The sequence below is a fragment of the Symphalangus syndactylus genome, chromosome 12, assembly GCF_028878055.3.
Source record: "Symphalangus syndactylus isolate Jambi chromosome 12, NHGRI_mSymSyn1-v2.1_pri, whole genome shotgun sequence".
Lineage (NCBI taxonomy): Eukaryota > Metazoa > Chordata > Mammalia > Primates > Hylobatidae > Symphalangus > Symphalangus syndactylus.
This window is the reverse complement of record NC_072441.2, coordinates 3,693,190-3,707,858: the sequence shown is the minus strand read 5'-3', so window position 1 is coordinate 3,707,858 and position 14,669 is coordinate 3,693,190.

The following is a 14,669-nucleotide window of genomic DNA, read 5'->3' as shown; positions in this document are numbered from 1 at the left end:
ATATATAAACTACACAGAAGCATTCTGTGAAACTTCTTTCTGATCTCTGCATTCAACTAACTGAGTTAAACCTTGCTTTTGATTGAGCCGTTCTGAAACTCTCTTTCTGTAGAAAATGCAATTGGATATTCTGAGCGCTAAGAGGCCTATATTGGGAAAAAGAATATCTACACATAAAAACTACACAGAAGCGTTCTGTGAAACTTTTTCTGTTCAGTGCATTCAACTAAAAGTGTTGAACCTTTGTTTTGATTGAGCCGTTCTGAAACACTCTTTCTGTAGAAAATGAAAGTGGACATTCGGAGCGCTAAGATTGTATTAGTGGAAAAAGGAATATCTCCAAATAAAAACTACACAGAAGCATTCTCTGAAACTTATTTCTGATCTGTGCATTCAGTTAACAGATCTAAACCATACCTTTGATTGAGCAGTTATGAAACACTCTTTGTGTAGAAAATGCATGGGGACCTTCGGAGCGCTAAGATTGTAATAGAGGAAAAAGGAATATCTCCAAATAAAAACTACACAGAAGCATTCTCAGAAACTCCTTTCTGTTCTCTGAATTCAACTAACAGAGTTTAGCCTTACTTTTGAAGGAACAGTTCTGAAACACTCTTTGTGTAGAAACTGCCAGTGGACATTCGGAGCGCTAAGTGGGTAATAGTCAATAAAGGAATATCTTCAACTAAATACTACACAGAATCATTCTGTGAAACTTCTTTCTGTTCTGTGCATTCAACTAAAAGAAGTGAACCTTAATTTTCATTGAGCCGTTCTGAAACACTCTTTCTGTATTAACTGCAATTGGACATTCTGAGAGCTAAGAGGCCTACACTGGGAAAAAGAATATCTTCAAATAAAAACTACACAGAAGCATTCTGTGAAACTTATTTCTGAACTGTGCATTCAGTTAACAGAGCTAAACCATACTTTTGATTGAGCAGTTATGAGACTCTTTGTGTAGAAAATGCAAGTGGACCTTCGGAGCGCAAAGATTGTAATAGAGGAAAAAGGAATATCTCCAAATAAAAACTACACAGAAGCATTCTCTGAATCTCCTTTCTGTTCTCTGCATTCAACTAACAGAGTTGAGCCTTACTTTTGAAGGAGCAGTTCTGAAACAATCTTTGTGTAGAAACTACAAGTGGATATTCGGAGCGCTAAGTGGGTAATAGTGGAAAAAAGGAATATATTCAAATATAAACTACACAGTAGCATTCTGTGAAACTTCTTTCTGTTCTGTGCATTCAACTAACAGAGTTGAACCTTACATTTGATTGAGCCGTTCTGAAACACTCTTTCTATAGGAACTGCAATTGGACATTCTGAGCGCTAAGAGGCCTATATTGGTAAAAAGAATATCTTCATATAAACACTACACAGAAGCATTCTGTGAAACTTCTTTCTGATCTGTGCATTCAGCTAACAGAGTTAAACCATACTTTTGATTGAGCAGTTCTGAAACACTCTTTCTGTAGAAAATGCAACTGGACATTTGGAGCGCTAAGTGGGTAATAGTGGAAAAAGGAATATCTTCAAATATAAACTACACAGAATCATTCTGTGTAACTTATTTCTGATCTGTGCATTCAGCAAACAGAATTAAACCATACTTTTGATTGGGCAGTTCTGAACACTCTTTCTGTAGAAAATGCAAATGTATATTAGGAGCGCTAAGTGGGTAGTAGTGGAAAAAGGAATATATTCAAATATAAACTACACAGAAGCATTTTATGAAACTTCTTTCTGTTCTGTGCATTCAACTAACAGAGTTGAACCTTATTTTTGATTGAGCCGTTCTGAAACACTCTTTCTGCAGAAAATGCAAGTGGATATTCGGAGCGCTAAGACGGTAATACTGGAAAAAGAATATATGCAACTATAAACTACACAGAAGCATTCTGTGAAACTTCATTCTATTCTGTGCATTCAACTAACTGAGTTGAACCTTACTTTTGATGGAGCCGTTCTGAAACACTCTTTCTGTAGAAACTGCAATTGGACATTCTGAGCGCTAAGAGGCCTATATTGGGAAAAAGAATATCTTCAAATAAAAATTACACAGAAGCATTCTGTGAAACTAATTTCTGATATGGGCATTCAACTATTAAAGTAAAACCATACTTTTGATTGAGCCGTTCTCAACACTCTTTCTGTAGAAAATGCAAGTGGACATTCGGAGCGCTAAGAGGGTAATACTGGAAAAAGTAATTTCTTCAAATATAAACTACACAGAATCATTCTGTGAAACTTCTTTCTTATCTGTGCATTCAGCTAACAGAGTTAAACCATACTTTTGATTGAGCAGTTCTGAACACTTTCTGTGGAAAATGCAACTAGACATTTGGAGCGCTAAGAGGGTAGTAGTGGAAAAAGAATATATTCAAATATAAACTACACAGAAGCATTCTGTGAAACTTCTTTCTGATATGTGCATTCAGCTAACAGAGTTAAACCATACTTTTGATTGAGCAGTTCTGAAACACTCTTTCTGTAGAAAATGCAACTGGACATTTGGAGCGCTAAGTGGGTAATAGTGGAAAAAGGAATATCTTCATATATAAACTACACAGAATAATTCTGTGAAACTTATTTCTGATCTGTGCATTCAGCTAACAGAGTTAAACCATACTTTTGATTGAGCAGTTCTGAACACTCTTTCTGTAGAAAATGCAACTGGATATATGGAGCGCTAAGAGGGTAGTAGTGGAAAAAGTAATATATTCAAATAGAAACTACACAGAAGCATTGTATGAAACTTCTTTCTGTTCTGTGCATTCAACTAACAGATTTGAACCTTATTTTTGATTGAGCCGTTCTGAAACACTCTTTCTGTAGAAAATGCAAGTGGATATTCGGAGCGCTAAGACGGTAATACTGGAAGAGGAATATATTCAAATATAAACTACACAGAATCATTCTGTGAAACTTCTTTCTGTTCCGTGCATTCAACTAACTGAGTTGAACCTTACTTTTGATGGAGCCGTTCTGAAACACTCCTTCTGTAGAAACTGCAATTGGACATTCTGAGCGCTAAGAGGCCTATATTCGGAAAAAGAATATCTTCAAATAAAAACTACACAGAAGCATTCTGTGAAACTTATTTCTGATATGGGCATTCAACTAATAGAGTAAAACCATACTTTTGATTGAGCCTTTCTGAACACTCTTTCTGTAGAAAATGCAAGTGGACATTCGGAGCGCTAAGAGGGTAATAGTGAAAAAAGGAAGATCTCCAAATAAAAACTACACAGAAGCATTCTCTGAAAATCCTTTCTGTTCTCTGCATTCAACTAACAGAGCTGAGCCTTACTTTTGAAGGAGCAGTTCTGAAACACTCTTTGTGTAGGAACTGCCAGTGGACATTCGGAGCGCTAAGACGGTAATAGTCGAAAAAGGAATATCTTCAACTAAATACTACACAGAAGCATTCTGTGAAACTTCTTTCTGTTCTGTGCATTCAACTAAAAGAGTTGAATATTAGTTTTGATTGAGCCATTCTGAAACACTCTTTCTGTAGAAAATGAAAGTGGAGATTTGGAGCGCTAACAGTGTAATAGTGGAAAAAGGAATATCTTCAAATATAAACTACACAGAATCATTCTGTGAAACTTCTTTCTGATCTGAGCATTCAGGTAACAGAGTTAAAACATACTTTTGATTGAGCAGTTCTGAACACTCTTTCTGTAGAAAATGCAACTGGACATTTGGAGCGCTAAGTGGGTAGTAGTGGAAAAAGGTGTATATTCAAATATAAACTACACAGAAGCATTCTGTGAAACTTCTTTCTGATCTGAGCATTCAGCTAACAGAGTTAAACCATACTTTTGATTGAGCAGTTTTGAAAAACTCTGTCTGTAGAAAATGCAATTGGACATTCGGAGCGCTAAGTGGGTAATAATGGAAAAAGGAATATGTTCAAATATAAACTACACAGAAGCATTTTATGAAACTTATTTCTGTTCTGTGCATTCAACTAACAGATTTGAAACTTACTTTTGATTGAGCCGTTCTGAAACACTTTCTGTAGAAACTGCAATTGGACATTCTGAGCGCTAAGAGGCTTATATTGGGAAAAATAATATCTTCAAATAAAAATTACACAGCAGCATTGTGTGAAACTTATTTCTGATATGTGCATTCAGCTAACAGAGTTAAACCATACTTTGGATTGAGCAGTTCTGAATACTCTTTCTGTAGAAAATGCAACTGGACATTTGGAGCGCTAAGAGGGTAGTAGTTGAAAAAGAATATATTCAAATATAAACTACAGAGAAACATTCTGTGAAACTTTTTCTGATCTGAGCATTCAGCTAACCGAGTTAAACCATACTTTTGATTGAGCAGTTTTGAAACAGTCTGTCTGTATAAAATGCAACTGGACATTCGGAGCCCTAAGTGGGTAATAGTGGAAAAAGGAATATGTTCAAATATAAACTACACAGAAGCATTGTATGAAACAACTTTGTGTTCTGTACATTCAACTAACAGTGTTGAACCTTACTTTTGATTGAGCCGTTCTTAAACACTGTTTCTGTAGAAACTGTAATTGGACATTCTGAGCGCTGGGAGGCCTATATTGCGAAAAATAATATATTCAAATAAAAACTACACAGAAGCATTGTGTGAAACTTATTTGTGATATGTGCATTCAGCTAACAGAGTTAAACCATACATTTGATTGCACAGTTCTGAACACTCTTTCTGTAGAAAATGCAAGTGGACATTCGGAGCGCTAAGAGGGTAATAGTGGAAAAAGCAATATATTCATATATAAACTACACAGAAGCATTCTGTGAAACTTCTTTCTGATCTCTGCATTCAACTAACTGAGTTAAACCTTGCTTTTGATTGAGCCGTTCTGAAACTCTCTTTCTGTAGAAAATGCAATTGGATATTCTGAGCGCTAAGAGGCCTATATTGGGAAAAAGAATATCTACACATAAAAACTACACAGAAGCGTTCTGTGAAACTTTTTCTGTTCAGTGCATTCAACTAAAAGTGTTGAACCTTTGTTTTGATTGAGCCGTTCTGAAACACTCTTTCTGTAGAAAATGAAAGTGGACATTCGGAGCGCTAAGATTGTATTAGTGGAAAAAGGAATATCTCCAAATAAAAACTACACAGAAGCATTCTCTGAAACTTATTTCTGATCTGTGCATTCAGTTAACAGATCTAAACCATACTTTTGATTGAGCAGTTATGAAACACTCTTTGTGTAGAAAATGCATGGGGACCTTCGGAGCGCTAAGATTGTAATAGAGGAAAAAGGAATAACTCCAAATAAAAACTACACAGAAGCATTCTCAGAAACTCCTTTCTGTTCTCTGAATTCAACTAACAGAGTTTAGCCTTACTTTTGAAGGAACAGTTCTGAAACACTCTTTGTGTAGAAACTGCCAGTGGACATTCGGAGCGCTAAGTGGGTAATAGTCAATAAAGGAATATCTTCAACTAAATACTACACAGAATCATTCTGTGAAACTTCTTTCTGTTCTGTGCATTCAACTAAAAGAAGTGAACCTTACTTTTCATTGAGCCGTTCTGAAACACTCTTTCTATAGAAACTGCAATTGGACATTCTGAGCGCTAAGAGGCATATATTGGTAAAAAGAATATTTTCATATAAACACTACACAGAAGCATTCTGTTAAACTTCTTTCTGATCTGTGCATTCAGCTAACAGAGTTAAACCATACTTTTGATTGAGCAGTTCTGAAACACTCTTTCTGTAGAAAATGCTACTGGACATTTGGAGCGCTAAGTGGGTAATAGTGGAAAAAGGAATATGTTCAAATATAAACTACACAGAAGCATTCTGTGAAACTTCTTTCTGTTCTGTGCATTCAAATAACTGAGTTGAACCTTACTTTTGATGGAGCCGTTCTCAAACACTCTTTGTGTAGAAACTGCAATTGGACATTCTGAGCGCTAAGAGGCCTATATTGGGAAAAGGAATATCTTCAAATAAAAACTACACAGAAGCATTCTGTGAAACATATTTCTGATATGGGCATTCAACTAATAGAGTAAAACCATACTTTTGATTGAGCCGTTGTGAACACTCCTTCTGTAGATAATGCAAGTGGACCTTCGGAGCGCTAAGAGGGTAATACTGGAAAAAGTAATATCTTCAAATATAAACTACACAGAATCATTCTGTTAAACTTCTTTCTGATCTGTGCATTCAACTAACAGAATTAAACCATACTTTTGATAGAGCGGTTCTGAACACTCTTTCTGTAGAAAATGCAACTGGACATTTGGAGCGCTAAGAGGGTAGTAGTGGAAAAAGGAATATATTCAAATATAAGCTACACAGAAGCATTCTGTGAAACTTCTTTCTGATCTGAGCATTCAGCTAACAGAGTTAAACCATACTTTTGATTGAGGAGATTTGAAACACTCTGTCTGTAGAAAATGCAACTTTACATTCGGAGCACTAAGTGGGTAATAATGGAAAAAGGAATATGTTCAAATATAAACTACACAGAAGCATTGTATGAAACTTCTTTATGTTCTGTGCATTCAACTAACAGAGTTGAACCTTACTTTTGATTGAGCCGTTCTGAAACACTCTTTGTGTAGAAACTGCAATTGGATATTCTGAGCGCTAAGAGGCATATATTGGGAAAAATAATATCTTCAAATAAAAACTACACAGCAGCATTGTGTGAAACTTATTTCTGATATGTGCATTCAGCTAACAGAGTTAAACCATACTTTTGATTGCGCAGTTCTGAACACTCTTTCTGTAGAAAATGCAAGTGGACATTCGGAGCGCTAATACGGTAATAGTGGAAAAAGGAATATATTCAATTATAAACTACACAGAAGCATTGTATGAAACAACTTTGTGTTCTGTACATTCAACTAACAGAGTTGAACCTTACTTTTGATTGAGCCGTTCTTAAACAGTGTTTCTGTAGAAACTGTAATTGGACATTCTGAGCGCTAGGAGGCCTATATTGCGAAAAATAATATATTCAAATAAAAACTACACAGAAGCATTGTGTGAAACCTATTTCTGATATGTGCATTCAGCTAACAGATTTAAACCATACCTTTGATTGCACAGTTCTGAACACTCTTTCTGTAGAAAATGCAAGTGGATATTCGGAGCGCTAAGAGGGTAATAGTGGAAAAAGGAATATATTCAAATATAAATTACACAGAAGCATTCTGTGAAACTTCTTTCTGATCTCTGCATTCAACTAACTGAGTTAAAACTTGCTTTTGGTTGAGCCGTTCTGAAACACTATTTCTATAGAAATTGCAATTGGACATTCTGAGCGCTAAGAGGCCTATATTGGGAAAAAGAATATCTACGCATGAAAACTACACAGAAGCATTCTGTGAAACTTCTTTCCGTTCTGTGAATTCAAGTAAAAGTGTTGAACCTTAGTTTTGATTGAGCCGTTCTGAAACACTCTTTCTGTAGAAAATGCAAGTGGACATTAGGAGCGCTAAGATTGTAATAGTGAAAAAAGGAATATCTCCAAATAAAAACTACACAGAAGCATTCTCTGAAACTCCTTTCTGTTCTCTGCATTCAACTAAAAGAGCTGAGCCTTACTTTTGAAGGAGCAGTTCTGAAACACTCTTTGTGTAGGAACTGCCAGTGGACATTCGGAGCGCTAAGACGGTAATAGTCGAAAAAGGAATATCTTCAACTAAATACTACACAGAAGCAATCTGTGAAACTTCTTTCTGTTCTGTGCATTCAACTAAAAGAGTTGAACATTAGTTTTGATTGAGCCGTTCTGAAACACTCTTTCTGTAGAAAATGAAAGTGGAGATTTGGAGCGCTAACAGTGTAATAGTGGAAAAAGGAATATCTTCAAATATAAACTACACAGAATCATTCTGTGAAACTTCTTTCTGATCTGAGAATTCAGGTAACAGAGTTAAAACATACTTTTGATTGAGCAGTTCTGAACACTCTTTCTGTAGAAAATGCAACTGGACATTTGGAGCGCTAAGAGGGTAGTAGTGGAAAAAGGTGTATATTCAAATATAAACTACACAGAAGCATTCTGTGAAACTTCTTTCTGATCTGAGCATTCAGCGAACAGAGTTAAACCATACTTTTGATTGAGCAGTTTTGAAAAACTCTGTCTGTAGAAAATGCAAATGGACATTCGGAGCGCTAAGTGGGTAATAATGGAAAAAGGAATATGTTCAAATATAAACTACACAGAAGCATTGTATGAAACTTCTTTCTGTTCTGTGCATTCAACTAACAGATTTGAAACTTACTTTTGATTGAGCCGTTCTGAAACACTTTCTGTAGAAACTGCAATTGGACATTCTGAGCGCTAAGAGGCCTATATTGGGAAAAATAGTATCTTCAAATAAAAATTACACAGCAGCATTGTGTGAAACTTACTTCTGATATGTGCATTCAGCTAACAGAGTTAAGCCATACTTTTGATTGAGAAGTTCTGAACACTCTTTCTGTAGAAAATGCAACTGGACATTTGGAGCGCTAAGAGGGTAGTAGTAGAAAAAGAATATATTCAAATATAAACTACAGAGAAACATTCTGTGAAACTTTTTCTGATCTGAGCATTCAGCTAACAGAGTTAAACCATACTTTTGATTGAGCAGTTTTGAAACACTCTGTCTGTAGAAAATGCAACTGGACATTCGGAGCGCTAAGTGGGTAATAGTGGAAAAAGGAATATGTTCAAATATAAACTACACAGAAGCATTGTATGAAACAACTTTGTGTTCTGTACATTCAACTAACAGAGTTGAACCTTACTTTTGATTGAGCCGTTCTTAAACACTGTTTCTGTAGAAACTGTAATTGGACATTCTGAGCGCTAGGAGGCCTATATTGCGAAAAATAATATATTCAAATAAAAACTACACAGAATCATTGTGTGAAACTTATTTGTGATATGTGCATTCAGCTAACAGAGTTAAACCATACATTTGATTGCACAGTTCTGAACACTCTTTCTGTAGAAAATGCAAGTGGACATTCGGAGCGCTAAGAGGGTAATAGTGGAAAAAGCAATATATTCATATATAAACTACACAGAAGCATTCTGTGAAACTTCTTTCTGATCTCTGCATTCAACTAACTGCGTTAAACCTTGCTTTTGATTGAGCCGTTCTGAAACTCTCTTTCTGTAGAAAATGAAAGTGGACATTCGGAGCGCTAAGATTGTATTAGTGGAAAAAGGAATATCTCCAAATAAAAACTACACAGAAGCATTCTCTGAAACTTATTTCTGATCTGTGCATTCAGTTAACAGATCTAAACCATACTTTTGATTGAGCAGTTATGAAACACTCTTTGTGTAGAAAATGCAAGGGGACCTTCGGAGCGCTAAGATTGTAATAGAGGAAAAAGGAATATCTCCAAATAAAAACTACACAGAAGCATTCTCAGAAACTCCTTTCTGTTCTCTGAATTCAACTAACAGAGTTTAGCCTTACTTTTGAAGGAACAGTTCTGAAACACACTTTGTGTAGAAACAGCCAGTGGAAATTCGGAGCGCTAAGTGGGTAATAGTCAATAAAGGAATATCTTCAACTAAATACTACACAGAAGCATTCTGTGAAACTACTTTCTGTTCTGTGCATTCAACTAAAAGAAGTGAACCTTACTTTTCATTGAGCCGTTCTGAAACACTCTTTCTATAGAAACTGCAATTGGACATTCTGAGCGCTAAGAGGCATATATTGGTAAAAAGAATATTTTCATATAAACACTACACAGAAGCATTCTGTTAAACTTCTTTCTGATCTGTGCATTCAGCTAACAGAGTTAAACCATACTTTTGATTGAGCAGTTCTGAAACACTCTTTCTGTAGAAAATGCTACTGGACATTTGGAGCGCTAAGTGGGTAATAGTGGAAAAAGGAATATGTTCAAATATAAACTACACAGAAGCATTCTGTGAAATTTCTTTCTGTTCTGTGCATTCAAATAACTGAGTTGAACCTTACTTTTGATGGAGCCGTTCTGAAACACTCTTTCTGTAGAAAGTGCAATTGGATATTCTGAGCGCTAAGAGGCCTATATTGGGAAAAAGAATATCTTCAAATAAAAACTACACAGAAGCATTCTGTGAAACTTATTTCTGATATGGGCATTCAACTAATAGAGTAAAACCATACTTTTGATTGAGCCGTTCTGAACACTCTTTCTGTAGAAAATGCAAGTGGACATTCGGAGCGCTAAGAGGGTAATAGTGGAAAAAGGAATGTCTCCAAATATAAACTACACAGAATCATTCTGTGCAACTTCTTTCTGATCTGTGCATTCAGCTAACAGAGTTAAACCATACTTTTGATTGAGCAGTTCTGAAACACTCTTTCTGTAGAAAATGCTACTGGACATTTGGAGCGCTAAGTGGGTAATAGTGGAAAAAGGAATATGTTCAAATATAAACTACACAGAAGCATTCTGTGAAATTTCTTTCTGTTCTGTGCATTCAAATAACTGAGTTGAACCTTACTTTTGATGGAGCCGTTCTGAAACACTCTTTCTGTAGAAAGTGCAATTGGATATTCTGAGCGCTAAGAGGCCTATATTGGGAAAAAGAATATCTTCAAATAAAAACTACACAGAAGCATTCTGTGAAACTTATTTCTGATATGGGCATTCAACTAATAGAGTAAAACCATACTTTTGATTGAGCCGTTCTGAACACTCTTTCTGTAGAAAATGCAAGTGGACATTCGGAGCGCTAAGAGGGTAATAGTTGAAAAAGGAATATATTCAAATATAAACTACACAGAAGCATTCTGTGAAACTTCTTTCTGTTCTGTGCATTCAACTAACAGAGTTGAATCTTACTTTTGATTGAGCCGTTCTGAAACACTCTTTCTGTAGAAACTGCAATTGGACTTTCTAAGCGCTAAGAGGCCTACATTGTTAAAAAGAATATCTTCAAATAAAAACTACACAGAAGCATTCTGTGAAACTTATTTCTCATATGTGCATTCAGTTAACAGAGCTAAACCATACTTTTGATTGAGCAGTTATGAAACATTCTTTGTGTATAAAATGCAAGTGAACCTTCGGAGCGCTAAGATTTTTATAGAGGAAAAACGATTATCTCCAAATAAAAACCACACAGAAGCATTCTCTGAAACTCTTTCTGTTCTCTGAATTCAACTAACAGAGTTTAGCCTTACTTTTGAATTAACAGTTCTGAAACACTCTTTGTGTAGAAACTGCCAGTGGACATTCGGAGCGCTAAGTGGGTAATAGTCAATAAAGGGATATCTTCAACTAAATACTACACAGAAGCATTCTATGAAACTTCTTCCTGTTTTGTGCATTCAACTAAAAGAGGTGAACCTTACTTTTCATTGAGCCGTTCTGAAACACTCTTTCTATAGAAACTGCAATTGGACATTCTGAGCGCTAAGAGGCCTATATTGGTAAAAAGAATATTTTCATATAAACACTACACAGAAGCATTCTGTGAAACTTCTTTCTGATCTGGGCATTCAGCTAACAGAGTTAAACCATACTTTTGATTGAGCAGTTCTGAAACACTCTTTCTGTAGAAAATGCTACAGGACATTTGGAGCTCTAAGTGGGTAATAGTGGAAAAAGGAATATCTTCAAATATCAACTACACAGAATCATTCTGTGAAACTTATTTCTGATCTGTGCATTCAGCTAACAGAGTTAAATCATACTTTTGATTGAGCAGTTCTGAACACTCTTTCTGTGGAAAATGCAACTGGACATTTGGAGCGCTAAAAGGGTAGTAGTGGAAAAAGGAATATATACAAATATAAACTACACAGAAGCATTGTATGAAACTTCATTCACTTCTGTGCATTCAACTAACCGAGTTGAACCTTATTTTTGATTCAGCCGTTCTGAAACACTCTTTCTATAGAAAATGCAAGTGGATATTCCGAGCGCTAAGACGGTAATACTGGAAAAGGAATATATTCAAATATAAACTACACAGAAGCATTCTGTGAAACTACTTTCTGTTCTGTGCATTCAAATAACTGAGTTGAACCTTACTTTTGATGGAGGGGTTCTGAAACACTCTTTCTGTAGAAACTGCAATTGGACATTCTGAGAGCTAAGAGGCCTATATTGGGAAAAAGAATATCTTCAAATAAAAATTACACAGAAGCATTCTGTGAAACTTATTTCTGATATGGGCATTCAACTAACAAAGTAAAACCATACTTTTGATTGAGCAGTTCTGAACACTCTTTCTGTAGAAAATGCAAGTGTACATTCGGAGCTCTAAGAGGGTAGTACTGGAAATAGTAATATCTTCAAATATAAACTACACAGAATCATTCTGTGAAACTTCTTTCTCATCTGTGCATTCAGCTAACAGAATTAAACCATACTTTTGATTGAGCAGTTCTGAACACTCTTTCTGTAGAAAATGCAACTGGACATTTGGAGCGCTAAGAGGGTAGTAGTGGAAAAAGAAATATATTCAAATATAAACTACACAGAAGCATTCTGTGAAAGTTCTTTCTGATCTGAGCATTCAGCTAACAGAGTTAAACCATACTTTTGACTGAGCAGTTTTGAAACACTCTCTCTGTAGAAAATGCAACTGGACATTCGGAGCGCTAAGTTGGTAATAGTGGAAAAAGGAATATGTTCAAATATAAACTACACAGAAGCATTGTATGAAACATCTTTCTGTTCTGTACATTCAACTAACTGAGTTGAACCTTGCTTTTGATTGAGCCGTTCTGACACTCTTTCTGTAGAAACTGCATTTGGACATTATGAGCCCAAAGAGGCCTATATTGGGAAAAATAATATATTCAAATAAAAACTACACAGAAGCATTGTGTGAAACTTCTCTCTGTTCTCTGCATTCAACTAACTGAGTTGAACCTTGCTTTTGATTGAACCGTTCTGGAACACTCTTTCTGTAGAAAATGCAATTGGACATTCTGTGCGCTAAGAGGCCTATATTGGGAAAAAGAATATCTACAAATAAAAACTACACAGAAGCATTCTGTGAAACTTCTTTCTATTCTGTGCATTCAACTAAAAGTGTTGGACCTTAGTTTTGATTGAGCCGTTCTGAAACACTCTTTCTGTAGGAAATGCAAGTGGACATTCCGAGCGCTAAGATAGTAATAGTGAAAAAAGGAATATCTCCAAATAAAAACTACACAGAAGCATTCTCTGAAACTCCTTTCTGTTCTCTACATTCAACTAACAGAGATGAGCCTTACTTTTGAAGGAGCAGTTCTGAAACACTCTTTGTGTAGAAACTGCCGGTGGAAATTCAGAGCGCTAAGAAGGTAATAGTCGAAAAAGGAATATCTTCAACTAAATACTACACAGAAGCATTCTGTGAAACTGCTTTCTGTTCTGTGCATTCAACTAAAAGAGTTGAAACTTAGTTTTGATTGAGCCGTTCTGAAACACTCTTTCTGTAGAAAAGGAAAATGGAGATTCGTAGCGCTAAGAGGATAATAGTGGAAAAAGGATTATATTCAAATATAAACTACACAGAATCATTCTGTGAAACTTCTTTCTGATATGTGCATTCAGCTAACAGAGTTAAACCATACTTTTGATAGAGCAGTTCTGAACACTCTTCCTGTAGAAAATGCAACTGGACATTTGGAGCGCTAAGAGGGTAGTAATGGAAAAAGGAATATATTCAAATATAAGCTACACAGAAGCATTCTGTGAAACCTCTTTCTGATCTGAGCACTCAGCTAACAGAGTTAAACCATACTTTTGATTGAGGAGATTTGAAACACTCTGTCTGTAGAAAATGCAACTGGACATTCGGAGCGCTAAGTGGGTAATAATGGAAAAAGGAATATGTTCAAATATAAACTACACAGAAGCATTGTATGAAACTTCTTTCTGTTCTGTGCATTCAACTAACAGAGTTGAACCTTATTTTTGATTGACCCGTTCTGAAGCACTCTTTCTGTAGAAAATGCAAGTGGATATTCAGAGCCCCAAGACGGTAATACTGGAAAAGGAATATATTCAAATATAAACTACACAGAAGCATTCTGTGAAATTTCTTTCTGTTCTGTGCATTCAACTAACTGAGTTGAACCTTACTTTTGATGGAGCCGTTCTGAAACACTCTTTCTGTAGAAACTGCATTTGGACATTCTGAGCGCTAAGAGGCCTATATTGGGAAAAAGAATATCTACAAATAAAAACTACACAGAAGCATTCTGTGAAACTTAGTTCTGATGTGGGCACTCAACTAATAGAGTAAAACCATACTGTTGATTGAGTCGGTCTGAAAACTCTTTCTGTAGAAAATGCAAGTGGACATTGGGAGCTCTAAGAGGGTAATACTGGAAATAGTAATATCTACAAATATAAACTACACAGAATCATTCTGTGAAACTTCTTTCTGATCTGTGCATTCAGCTAACAGAATTAAACCATACTTTTCATTGAGCAGTTCTGAACACACTTTCTGTAGAAAATGCAACTAGACATTTGGAGCGTTAAGAGGGTAGTAGTGGAAAAAGGAATATATTCAAATATAAACTACACAGAAGCATTCTGTGAAACTTATTTCTGATCTGAGCATTCAGCTAACAGAGTTAAACCATACTTTTGACTGAGAAGTCTTGAAACACTCTGTCTGTAGAAAATGCAACTGGACACTCGGAGCGCTAATTGGGTAATAGTGGAAAAAGGAATATGTTCAAATATA